The following is a 13,974-nucleotide window of genomic DNA, read 5'->3' as shown; positions in this document are numbered from 1 at the left end:
TCAAAATTTTGTCAAATTTCAATTATTTTCAAAATTTATTATTTTAATGATATTTCTCATAAGAATTCAATTATTTAGAACAAAAATTTATATAAAATTCATCGCAATAATTATTTTTATAAGTTCTTGAAAACTTCAATTGTTCTTGAAAATTTTATAAAATTGTTCGAAAGAATCCAATTTAAAATTTTTTAATAAAATTCTTATAAGAATTCAATTTTAAAAAATATTTAATTATGCAATAAATTATTTTGTTGTATTTAAATAAATGAATTCTTGTAGAACTTTGTAATTAGAATTGATTTAAAATTTAATTTCAAACATTTTTTTTAAAAAGAAGTTATGTGTTTCGAATAATTTTACAATTAAAAAAATTCGTAAATAAATGTAATAGAACATTTTTGTGTATGTGTGTGTAATAATTTTTAGAGTGAATCCGAATATTTCTTATGGTCAGGGCAAAAGTCAAAATTTTGTTTGGAAATATTTCTACAATTTTTCTAAATTTTGAATCAAAATTATTTTTAGTTCGCTGCTTTTAATTTAAAATTTCATGGATTTTACTATATTCGAATTAAATTTCAATAAAAATTAGTAAAATTTACTTTAGAGTTTGTAAAATGTAAAATTTCCTCTAAAAATAATAGAATTTACTATTGAAAATTGTTACTTTCAGAATAACTTTTATTAATTCTGAAAAAATTTTTTTTTATGAAAATTAGAAAAATTAACTTTAGAAGTATTAAAATTTACTCTGTAAGTAATATTTAATAAGTCTTTGTATTTTTTTTTTTTTTTGCAAAAAACGGAAAAGGGGAAAATATTAATGATTTTAGATGTTTTATAAGAAATTTAATTTATTCAAGAGTAAACATAAGTAAAGGGAAAAGAGGAAATAGGTGGGTAAATAAGGAGACCGTGCAAGTTTCTTTCTCATTCGACTTTTATGAAAATTAAAGAGGAAAGAAAAATGAAAATACCTTATTAATTTACAAGAAAATAGAAAAGTTTTTTGTAAAGATAAAATCAATAAAGGAAATAGAATACAGGTGGATGATTCGACTGCAATGCATAACAAGGCTTCGGATATTATATATCGGATAACTGAGCGAAGGGTGTCCGATTTTCCTGTAAGAGACAACGTTAATGTTCAACGTCAAGTTTTGCATTGTTCTCCTTTACTATTCAGTATTGAATATCCTTAGTTTTTAATTACAACAAAGTAATTAAACATCAGAGAATTCATTTTTCATTAATAGTCAGTCAGTAAGAAATTTTATTTTCTATTAGTTTCATAACATTTAATAACGTAATTTTTTTTATTTATTGAGTCGAAATAATGAGAAGAATATATATTTTTTTTTGAACATTGGAGAGAAAAATTGTTAGTAAATAATCAATAATGTTGAGGAATAATTATACAGTGAATAATATACAAATTATAATAGCTCACTTTTTAATGCTTTAGAGTGGAAATAAAATGTGAAAGTCTAAAAAAAAAGTGCTTAAAATAATCTTAAAAGCTGTTTCGTGTGGTTCGTAAACCTACATATGAACCACATATCTTCTTTTAACCCTTATAATTTAAGTTAGTGATGTCGTTTATGGATCTACTTTTAACCAAACGATGGCGTAAATTCTTTGAGCCATAAAAGATAAAATAAAACTCTTTTTATCTTCTATCTGATTTTTTATTCTCATACATAATAGTATAAGAAAAGCTCATGAACCTTGGAAGAAGACAAATTTTTTATTTTGACACTTTTTTAAGGGTTTTTCTTTCTCTTCTTTTTTTTTAAAGGCGAATCGTATGATTTCATTCATACACTTTTATATACTAAGGGAACAAGTTTCATTAAAACAGTCAAATTTTGGTTGGAACATAAACAAATATACATTTGAATAGTTACAGACGAACCTGTTGGAATGCAACTCTACTTTTACAATTTTTTTGTATTCAAAAATATCCAAGAACTATTTTCACTTAGTTCTAGAACGAGTTCTAGAATATTGAAAAATATTGCGAAATTAAATTATAAAACAATTTTTTAAGGATTGTTTACTGTAGCAAAATTTAAAGAATCCAGTTGCACTCAGACAGGTTTCACTGTATATATACAGTTTTGATCCAAAACATCAGTTTGTATCAACCGAAAATTTACTGAAGTGAACCAAACATTTATTTATTATAATAGGTTCAAAATTTTAGAACCATTAATTTTGATTAAAAACGGATTAATATTTATTCGATAGAAGACTAAATACTTAAGAAATAAAAAAAAATATAAAATATAAAAAGGTTTTGAATTTTTTATTTTGAGAATGGGTGTGAGGCATTTCCGTGAAATCAAGGATAAGTCTCTTATGGGCATTTTTTTTTCTGCATTGACCTTCGAATCGCGACATCCAATAAAAATGGACAGGTTTCGCGAGTTTCAGGTTCCCAAGATCGGGTCGGGTATAAGGTCTGGTCTCACTCTCTGCAGTAGTGATATAAAGATTGGATCGCGTTGGTGGCGACTGGCGACAGATGAAAGATCTCTATCCTTCTATATAGAATTTGCGCCGATACTGATCGTTTTTGCGTCGCCCACTCTCTGTGGTCTAGGCGCAGCAACCGTGTATACAAAAGCACACTGGACCACGGCACGCCATGCCTTGAGACGTGATTAATTAGTCTTATTTATTTATATACACCTTTCTGCTTTACCTTTATATGTTTCTTATGAGACTCTTTTTTACTCTTCCCTTTTTCTCTAACTCTATTTTTTTCTATTCCTCTTTCTTCAACTCTCTCTCTCTTCTCTGTCTCCATCTTTCCATTTGTTTTTTTTACTCCTTTTCCATCTTTTTATTTTTTTTCTCTTCTCTCTTTCTCTCTTTCTTTCTTCTCTACTTCTTTCAACCTCTTTCTATTTTTTTCTCTTCCTCTTTCTTCATCTCTTCATTTCTTCTCTTCTTGAATTTCCATCTTTCTTTTTTTCTCTCTTTCTACATCCTTCTATTTTTTCTTCCCTTTCCCCTCTTTCTCCGCCTCTTCCCTATTTTCTCCATCTCTTCCTTTCTTCACTACCTCTTTCCACATCTTTATATTTTTTTCTTTTCCCTCTTTCTCCATCTTTACACTTCTTCTCTTTCCAATTTTCCCCATTTTCTGCATCTCTTCCTTTCTTCTCTACCTCTTTTCACACCTTTCTTTTTTTTCTTTTCCCTCTTTCTCCATCTCTCCATTTCTTCTCTTCACCATTTTTCACCTTTCTTTTTTCTTTTCCCTCTTTCTCAATCTTTCTATTTTTCCTCTTCTCTCTTTCTCCATTTCTTCTCTTCCCCATTTTCCATCTTTTTATTTTTCCTCTACCCGCTTTCTCCACCTCTTCCTTTCTTCTCTTCCTCCTTCTCTATTTCTTCTCTTCCCCATTTTTCATCTTTCTATTTTTTTCTCTACCCTATTTCTCCACCTCTTCCTCTTTCAACATCTTTCTATTTTTTCTTTTCCCTCTTTCTTCACCTCTTCCTTTCTTCCTAACCTCTTTCTATTTTTTCTCTTCTATCTTCCTCCATCTCTCCATTTTTTCTCTTCCTCTTTCTCAATCTTTCTATTTTTTTGTCTTCCCTCTTTCTCCATCTCTCTTTTTTTTCTCTTTCTTCTGCCCCTTCCTTTCTTTTTTCTTCTCTCTCTCATTCCGAGAATGACAGAAAAAAAGAGAGAAACGACTACTATACTCTATCTTCTTTTTCTAAATCTCTTTTGAAATGAGCTAAGGAAAAGAAAAAAAAAGAAAGGGGCCAGAAGATAGAGGAAAAAGAGGAAGATGAGAAAAAGAGAAGAGAAGAATAGAGAAAAATGGGGAAGGAAAAGTAGAAATAAGAGGAAGATGGAGAAAGAGGAAGAAAATAAAAAAGAGATAGAGATAGAGAAATAGAAGAAAGGGAGAAATATGTAAGAGAACGAAAGGAGAGGTGGAGAAATAGGAAAGAAAAATAAGAGAAAGTTGGAGAAAAAGGGAAGATAAAAAATTAAAGAAAAATGAAGATAGAGGAAGAGAAAAAAGAAAAAGATGGAGAAAGAGGGAAGAAAAAAAATAAAGAGAAATAGAGATAGAGAAAGATAAAAAATAAGGAGAAAGAGGAAAAAAGGGAACAGAAAAAAGAAAGAAATAAAGAAAAAGAAAAATAGAGGTAAATGAAGAGAAAGGAAATAAAGAGAGAGAAACAAGGAAGAAAAAAGAGAGGTATAGAAAAAGGGAAGAAAAGAGAGAGTGAAATAAAAGGGTGGTAGGAAGAGAAGAATTAATGAGAAAGAGACAAGAAGAGAAAAAAAGAAGAAAGAATGGAGAGAAAGAGAAAGAAAATAGAAAGAGAAAAATAGGAAGACAAAAGAAAGAAAATAGAGGAAGAAAATAGAAAGAGAAACAGAAGGAGATAAAAAGAAGAGAATAGAGAAAGAAAGAGAAAGAGAAAAAGAAGAAGACAAACGGGAAAGAATAGAGGAAGAAAAAAGAAAGAGAAGAGAAAAAAGAGAAAAAGGAGACAAGAGGAAGAGAATAGAGGAAGAAAAAATAAAGAGAGAAGAGAAAAAATAGAAAGAGAGGGAGAGAGAGAGAGAGAGTCTTGGTTGGATGAGAGTGGACCGACGGACGGGTGATTATTTCGCGGAGATCGCTCCGTCATCGCAGGAGGCGGCTTTCTCTGATGTCTCGGATGCTCGGCTTCCCATAATCACCTCCAATCCTTAAAGCGATCGCAAACCACTGGCAGCAGCGTGGCGTGGATGGCCTCGTCCATGGCCAGGCAAGGTCGCGAACGTTCTCTCTCTCTCTCCTCTCCTTCCATCACTTCATCTCACCATCTTCCCTAATGCGAATTCCAAACACCTGTCTATGCCTATATATTTATATACATGCAGCAATAACGAGAGGTGATAGTTTGCTAAATATCTTACTTTACCATCACGAAATTTCTCTAAGAATTTCTCATCTTCTACTTTTTCTTCTTCTTCATCTTCTTTTTTCTCCTTTATCCTTTTCTCATTTTTCTTCTCCTCTTTAAATTTTTCTTATTTTTCTTTTCTGTTTTCTTCTACATCTTTTTATGTTCCTTTTCTTTTTTCTTCATCTCTTTCTTATTTTACTTCTGCTTCACCTATCCTTATTTTTCTTCTTCTACTTTATCTTCCTTTGCTTCTTCTTCATCTTTTACCTTTATTTCTTCTGTTTTCTTATTATTCTGCTTCTTTCTATTTTTCTTGTTCTTCTGCATTTTCTTCTTATTCCCTTTCTTATCAGTTTTTACTTCTTTTCTTCTTCTGTTTTAGCTTTTTTCTTTTCTTATTTTTCTTCTTCTTTCTTCTTAGTTTTTTCTTCATCTTTCTTCTGTTTCTTCTTCTTTTTCTTCTTCTGTTTCAGCTTTTTTCCTCTTTTTCCTTTTTCAGATTTCTTCTTCATCTTTACTAATTCTGCTTTTCTTATTTTTCTAATACTTCATCTTCTTTACTCCTTTCTTTTCAATTTTCTTTTTCATCTTTTTTTGCTTCTTCTTTCTTTTCTGATTCTTCTTCTTCTTCTTCTTCTGCTTTTCTTCCTTTTCTTATTCTTCTAGTACTTCATTTTCTTTCTCCCTTTCTTTTCAGTTTTCTTCTTCATCTTTTTCTGTTTCTTCTTTTTTTTCTTATCCTAATTCTTCTTCTGTTTTTTTTCCTTTTCTTATTTTTCTGCTTCTTCTTTCTTTTCTGTTTCTTCTTCTTCATTTATTTCCTCCTTTTTTCTTCTTTTTCTTTTTCTTCTTATTTTTATTCTACGCTTTATTATTTTATTACATATTTTAACACACCTTGTTCTGCGTTCATTAAATTCCTTCAAAACATTTTTCGTCTTATCTTTATCTTCATTATTTTTCATTCCTTTTCGAAAATTATATTATACTTTCTGTTGGTATTTTAGTCTTCTCTTAATAGGTCCTATTTATTCCTCGTGATTTCTGTATTTTTCGGATAGGATCTGCAGATAATATTTGATAATACCTGTAATAGAATTAATTTACAATTTTTCGATAAAAGAAAATGTTATTCATTTTGTTGAGATTTATGAACTTCTGTTTTAATATAATTATTAGAAATAATGCACTTGTTTCGAGTGAAAATTGGTATAAATTGGAATCGATGTGTAAATTTTTTGCATTAAGAATCTCAGCAATTCAATTATTTTTAAAATTAATAAAATTCTTCGCAGAAATTCAATTATTTTCAAAGAGTCAAAAAAAAAATTGTCGTCAATATTTCAATTACCTTTATAATTGAATAGCAAAATTCTTCTACAAAATTTAATTATTTTCAGTAATTTTAATAAAGTTCATTCATAACAAAGTTTCAATTGTTTTCATAAATAATAATATTCGTCACAAGAATTCAATTATTTTTAAAATTAATAAAATTCAATTATTTTCAAATATTTTAATAAAATTCATGGCAAAATTTCAATTATTTTCATAAATTTTTCTTAATTCAATGATTTTCAATATTCTACTATTTTAATAAAATTTCTCAAAAGAATTCAATTACTTAAAAACAGTTTTGACAAAGTTATAAATGAATATTCAATTATCTTCTAAAATAATAAAAATTTCACAGGAATTCAATTATTAAAAATAGAATTTGCATAGGTACATTTTTTTCGAAATAATTAATTGTTGTAAACTTTCTTATAAAATTCTTCGCAATAATTCAATTATTTTTATAAATAATAAAACTCATTGCAGAATTTCAATTATTTTTAATACAATTTTAATCAAATTCCTAAAAAAATTTAATTATTCTAACTTTTATTAAAATTCGTCGAAAGAATTCAATTATTTAAAAGTTTGTTGATAAAATTCTATATAAGAATATAATTTTAAGAAACATTTATTCATTTATTCAATAAATTATTTACATTTGTATTTAAATAATTAAGTTCTCGTAGAATTTTCTAATAAAAATTGATTTAAAAATTAATTTCATATAAAGTTTTAGATTTAACTTTGAAGAAGTTATTCAGAATTGGAATTTTTAGAAATAATTGAATTTTGTAAAGGTTTCAAATTAAAATCTTTGAAAATTTGAATTTTTTATACTTTTAATTAAAAATTCTGTGGAACTAATTTTTTTCAAAAAGCTTAATCGAAATTTTTTAAAATTATTTTTAGTTTATTATTTTCTAATGTATATTTAATTGAAGAATTTCCGAATAATCAAAATTTCGTAAAATTGAATTGAAAACAAATGAATTTTGAAATTTCTCAAAAGAACTTTATCATAAATTATAAGAATTTTATTTAGAAATTTTAGAAAATCATAACTGAATTGAAACGATGAAAATCATTTTTAAGAAGTTAGAGTAACAATATTTTTATATTATAATATAAAATAATGATTTTATCACTCAGTCAGGTTTAATTTTTATAAAACATGAAGAAATGGATCACTTCGAGTCAAAGACTCGGAGTGATCCATTTCTGCATGTTTTATAATAATTCTATTCATATTCTTTAAAGTTATTAAATGTCAACAGGTTTGAAGTTAACATTTCTGAAATCTTTTTTCCTTTATGAAAAAATAATAATGATTGAAACAGAAAATTAAATTATTGTGGCAACCCTGTATAATAATGAAAGCATTGTTCTAAGTTGCTTTTTATAGTATAGAAATTTCAAAGTTGCTTTTTAGTATAGAAATAAAAAACGAGGGGGCAATGTAAAGAAACTCATCGCACTTTATTTTATATCCGAAAACCAAAAAACAAAATTAGATAAACAATAAAAGTTTTTACGACTCACTTAGAAAACTACGCAAATAGAATTAACGACATAAAGTTGAAAACTACAGAAAGAATTAAAAACAAAGTTGCATTCAAAAAACAGACTCAGAATAGAATAGTCAACAGAATATAATAGCACGAACGTAAAATAAAAATGAATGGCAAAACATAAACGGATGATTAAGAAAACAAAAGAAAAGAAATGAAAAAGTGAAAGAAATGAAAGAAAAAAATGTCAAAAGGCGAAAAATTCCAGAAAAGGAAGAAAGAAATCAACTTTTCCATACTTATAATCCATTTAGAAAAACATTATACTCAGTAAATTCAAATAACAATGAATATTTCAATTTATGCAAGAGAGTTACAAACAACATAACGAGGCACTGAAGTAACTTTATAGACCTGAACGAACCGGGTTATATACTCGTTTTATGTGTTGAATGCGTTTCTGCATGATCGCAATAATATATATGAAATGTATGCATTAATGCTCACACTACAATGATGTATTTTGGTGCTTGTCCAATTAAGGGCAGCATTGGACGACAGGTAATGCATTTAAACTGATGACTCGAAGGCAATCATCTGTACAACCACAATTGCAATGGATTTAGTGAATAGTTTTAGCGCAAGAGAACTATATACATATATATATAAACGCAGTGAGTTTCAAATGAAAATAGAGACATGATGAACATGAGGGTGAAGTGAAGGGAAACATTGTTTTCGTTTAACGGAATTTGTAGCTTGGTCAGTATATTGGTTTGCTGCAATTGCCCACAAATTAATTACAATGACACCCAATATATAAAATAACAAAATTCCATTAGTTTGAATTGAATGCAAGTTTCAAAAAAAAAAAACCCAACAAAAAAAATAGTTTATTCAACGAATAAATTTTTGTCTAATAACAGGGTTGCCACAGGTCAGGGAATTCAGGGAAAAGTCAGGGAAAATAAAATTGGTCAGGAAAATCAGGGAAAAGTCAGGGATTTTTATTAAAGTACTGGAAAAAATTTGAATTTTTGTGAAGTTACAAATGATTGCAGAAATTCAATTATTTTCAAAAGTAATAAAATTCTTCGCAGAAATTATTCAATTATGTTCAAAAATTTAAAAAAATTCTCTTCAAAATCAAATCATCTTTAAAAATAATAAAATTCTCCTCCAAATTTCAATTATTTTCAAAAAATTTTCCTCTATTCAATGGTTTTCAATATCTACTATTTTTCTAAAATTTTTCAAAAGAATTCAATTATTTGAAAAAAGTGTTGATAAAATTCTAAGCAAACATTAAATTATTTTTGTAAATAATAAAAATTTCACAGGAATTCAACTATTTACAAATTTTTTTATAAATTTTTGCGCAATAATTCAGTAGTTTTCATAAATAATAACATTTTTTTTACAAAAATTCAATTATTTTCATGGATAATAAAACTCATAACAGAATTTCAATTATTTTTTATACAATTTTAATCGAATTCCTCGAAAAATTTAATAATTCTTGAAAATTTTATTAAAATTCCTCGAAAAAATTCAATTATGTTGATAAAATTCGTTATGATAATTCAATTTAGAGAAACATTTAATTATTCAGTAAATTATTGATTTTTGTATTTAAATAATTGAATTCTCGTAGAATTTTGCAATAAAAATTGATTTAAAAATGAATATTAATAAATATATTAAAAGCATTATAGCATGAATTTTTAAAATAATTGATTATTGAATTCTTTCGAAGAATTTTAATAAAATTTTTGAAGATAATTTCATTTTTTGAGAAATTTGGTTAAAATTTTATTAAAAATAATTGAAATCCTGTGAAGAATTTTATTAATTTATAAAAATAATTGAATTCTTGCAAGAAATTTAAGAAAATAATTCCATTTTTCTAGAATTTTATTTTAAATTGTATTAAAAATAATTGAAATCGTCAGAAAAATTTTATAATTTATGAAAATAATGGAATTCTTATAACGAATTTTATCAAATTTTTTTTATATAATTGAATTTATGTGAAAATTTTTATTACTTGTAAAAGTAATTGAATTCCTGCAACGAATTTTATTACATTTTATTTAAATAACTAAATTCCTTTGAAAACTTTTATTAAAATAGTAAATTTTGAAAAATTTTTGAATTTCAGCGAAGAATTTTATTATTTGTGTAATGTAATTTAATTCTTGCAAAAAATTTTTGAAGATAATTTCATTTTTCGAGAAATTTCTTTTAAATTTTTTAAAAAATAATTGAAACCCTATGAAGAATTTTATTATTTATGAAAATAATTGAATTTTGGCGAAGTTACAAATGATTGCAGAAATTCAATTATTTACAAAAGTAATAAAATTCTTTGGAAAAATTCAATTATAATTCAAAAATTAAAAAAAATTCTTGTCAAAATTCAATTATCTTTAAAAATAATAAAATTCTCCTCTAAATTTCAATTATTTTCAAAAAATTTCCCTCTATTCAATGGTTTTCAATATCTACTATTTTAATAAAATTTTTACAGAATTCAATTATTTAAAAAAAAATGTTGATAAAATTCTAAGCAAACATTAAATTATTTTCGTAAATAATAAAAATTTCGCAAGAATTCAACTATTTACAAATTTTTTTATAAATTTTTTCGCAATAATTCAGTAATTTTCATTAATAATAACATTTTTTTTTACAAAAATTCAATTATTTTTATGGATAATAAAACTCATAATAGAATTTCAATTATTTTTTATACAATTTTAATCGAATTCCTCGAAAAATTTAATAATTCTTGAAAATTTTATTAAAATTCCTCGAAAAAATTCAATTATGTTGATAAAATTTTTTACGATAATTCAATTTAGAGAAATATTCATTTATTCAGTAAATTATCTATTTTTGTATTTAAATAATTTAAATTCTCGTAGAATTAAGATTTAAAAATGAATATTAATGAATATATTAAAAGCATTATAGCATGAATTTATAAAAATAATTGATAATTGAATTTTTTTCGGAGAATTTTAATAAAATTTTTTAAATTAATTATATTTTTCGAAGAATCTACTTAAAATTTTATTAAAAATAATTGAAATCCTGTGAAGAATTTTATTAATTTATTAAAATAATTGAATTCTTGCAACGAATTTTATTACATTTCATTTAAATAATTAAATTCCTTTCAGAACTTTTATTAAAATAGTAAATTTTTAAAATTTTTGAATTTCAGCGAAAAATTTAATTATTTGTGTAATGTAATTTAATTCTTGCAAAAAATATTTGAAGATAATTTCATTTTTCGAGAAATTTCGTTAAAATTTTATTAAAAATAAATGAAACCCTGTGAAGAATTTTATTATTTATGAAAATAATTGAATTCCTGCAACGAATTTTATTATAATTTTTGTAAATAATTTAATTTTTGTCCGACAAATTTTATGGAAATCTAAATTTTTATAAAAAATGAAGACATGAATTACTCCGAGTCGAAGACTCGGAGTGATTTATATCTTCATGTTTTATAATAATATTCTTATAAGTTCTTGAATTTTAAAAATGTTTGAATTTAAATGTTTTGAAGAATTTTAATTCTTATGGAAAAATAATAATTAAATACTTATTGAAAAATGAAGTTATTGATGTTTGCGAATAATTTTACAATTAACGAAATTCGTAAGTAAATATGTAATAGAATTTTTTTTTTTTTGAGTATCTAATAATTTTTATAGTGAATCAGAATACTCTTTAGGGTTAGGGAAAAAGTTCAAAAGTTTGTCTGGAAATCAGGGAAAAGTCAGGGAAAAACAAAATTAATTTTTTGTGTCAACCCTAAATAAAAAAAATTACGACTAAATATAAAACCAACAAAAAAAAAGTTTATTCAACGAATAAATTTTTGTCTAATAAGAAAAATTATGACTTAAAAAACCAACAAAAAAAAATAGTTTATTCAACGAATAAATTTTTGTCTAATAAAAAAATTGTTGACTTGAAAAAAAAATAGTTTATTCAACGAATAAATTTTTGTCTAATGAAAAATATTTTGACTTTAACTACCGAAGTGTTGTCAAAGTTTTGATTTTCTTTACCTTCGGATATCAAAAGGATTTTTAAATTTTCTAAGAATATTTTATACACTTGTGCGAAAGAAAAAAAAATGTTAAACTATTGGAATTTACCTCGTGAGAATTGAGAATTGGGGAAAAAAGGGTAAAAATGAATTGACTAGCGAGATCCAATCTCGGAGGATACTACCATTCTCGTTTGATTCTTAATTTGCAACGATCGACGTAGAGTCTTCGTTTTTAGAAGAAATGGAATCGAGAGACCTTCAAAAGTAGGTTATTGGTATATTGTTCTTCGTTCTCGTTTCAAGTTAATTATTTCATTTTTCTTTCATTTGCTCGGCTTGGCAATTATTTGAGAATTTCACACATTTGTCAGGAGTAGAGATCTTTAAATTAAATGAAGATTTGCGATGGTAATGGAGAATCGAAAGAGGAGGAGATGGTAAAAAAAAGAGTATATTAAAGAAAGAAATGGTAGAAAAGAATTTAAAAAAAGTACAAAGAATTGAAAATATTCCAAAAGAATTCAATTATTTAAAAAAGATTTTAATAAAATATTCCAAAAGAATTCTTATTATTCTTTCTTATTTTTGCTGTGTAAATTTCAACTCCCTTCGCTTTAACTCCCAAATGTGTGTGACCTTTATAGAATCCCCTGAGGAGTTAAAATTTAACTCCTTTTTTACAGTGTAGGGAAAATAAATTCTTAGGAAGGAAAAAACATTAAAATTTAACTCCCTTTTTTTTACAGTGTAGGGAAAATAAATTTTTACGAAGAAAAAAACGTTGATAAGTTTGAATTTCCCGCTCCTGCATCAGTTCAATAAATTTCCGTTTAGATGACCATCAAAAACTCTCGCGTCACAAACCATAAAAAATATTAATGAGAAATTTTCTGCTTTATTAATTATTAGAGACCGTTTGCAATAAATATCGAGCGCAGAATGTAGGTTAATGTTCATGTAGATGATATCTTCTTGTTTATCGCAGAGAACCACAAACTGGATAATTATCCTCGCGCTAAATGTGTACAAATTTTAATGCTACGATTACGGTTTCGCCAAGAAGCTTTCTGCTTCTGTTGAGAACCTTTCTGTATAAATTGATAAGGTAAGTATAATGTTAGGTGCAGTTTTCCTTATCCAGTCACCCGAATATAGTGTTATAAGGGATGTAATGTTGCCTCCATTCCATTCCCTTTGCACCAAACGAAGAAGAGAAAGAAGAAGAAGAAGAAGAAGACTTCAAACTCTTCTCGAGGCAGGCTCGTAATCTTTCGACTTCACTTCTATTTATTCCTCTCTGTTTTCCCCATTGGAAGTTTTCACTCCCCAATTTCTTTTTCTTGTCCGAAGTACGCGAGACCGTAACTCGCCTCGTTCATTGCCTTCTTGACGATCCGTTTTCCTGGGTTCTCGTCTTTTCTCAGGTGAATGCACCAAAGAACCATTGGCTAAAACTTTCTCTTCACCCAATCTTTCGTCACGGTGCATCTCTTGGTGACGGAACCCATTTCCTTTTTTCTTTATTTTCATTTTATTTTATTCCTTTCCGAAGAAAACTAGTAAACATCTATATGTATAAACGCAGCAAAGCAAATGCTTTCGTCTCTGTAGGGTAAGGAGAGAGAGAGAGAGAGAGAGGGATGTTTTATTTCAAGTCGCTGAGAAAGTTACGTCTGAATCGAAGAGAAGAAATTCTTCTCGTAGAGCGGAAAAATTAGAGCCAGTCGTGTGGAAATTTACGAGATACACACAGCAGATCTTATGTTGTGGACCTCTGCAGCTTTCTCACATATGACTATAGTAGCAATTGGAACGTCTCGCAATGTCTGCATTGCAGTAAATTTCAAAAAGATTGTCTTGCAATTTTCATTTATAGTAGTGCCGTTAACAACATTCGAAGAGAGCCAATTTACAATTAGAAAAAAGTTGTATTGCACAATAATGAAATGTATTATATTCTTATTTAAGTATTATTCTTTTTAGATAGAGTAAGGGTCGCCAAGGTGGACACCCATCTTTTGAACTACAATGCTTACAAAATTTTGTTTACCGAAATTTAAAATTTTGATGACCCAGATATTAATTAGAATTGTTCTATGCGATAGTTTGAGACCTTTAAAAAAA

At 26.4% G+C, this 13,974-nt stretch overlaps 1 pseudogene; it reads right to left on the bottom strand.

The window, feature by feature from the left end:
• Positions 1 to 3,185: 3,185 nt before the first annotated feature.
• On the bottom strand, positions 3,186 to 13,295 carry LOC122510604 (annotated as a pseudogene).
• Positions 13,296 to 13,974: the final 679 nt, after the last annotated feature.

Source organism: Leptopilina heterotoma, unplaced genomic scaffold (genome assembly GCF_015476425.1).
Source record: "Leptopilina heterotoma isolate Lh14 unplaced genomic scaffold, ASM1547642v1 Lhet_120, whole genome shotgun sequence".
Lineage (NCBI taxonomy): Eukaryota > Metazoa > Arthropoda > Insecta > Hymenoptera > Figitidae > Leptopilina > Leptopilina heterotoma.
Note: the sequence above shows the minus strand (reverse complement) of the source record. Positions and strands in the feature narration are given on the sequence as shown.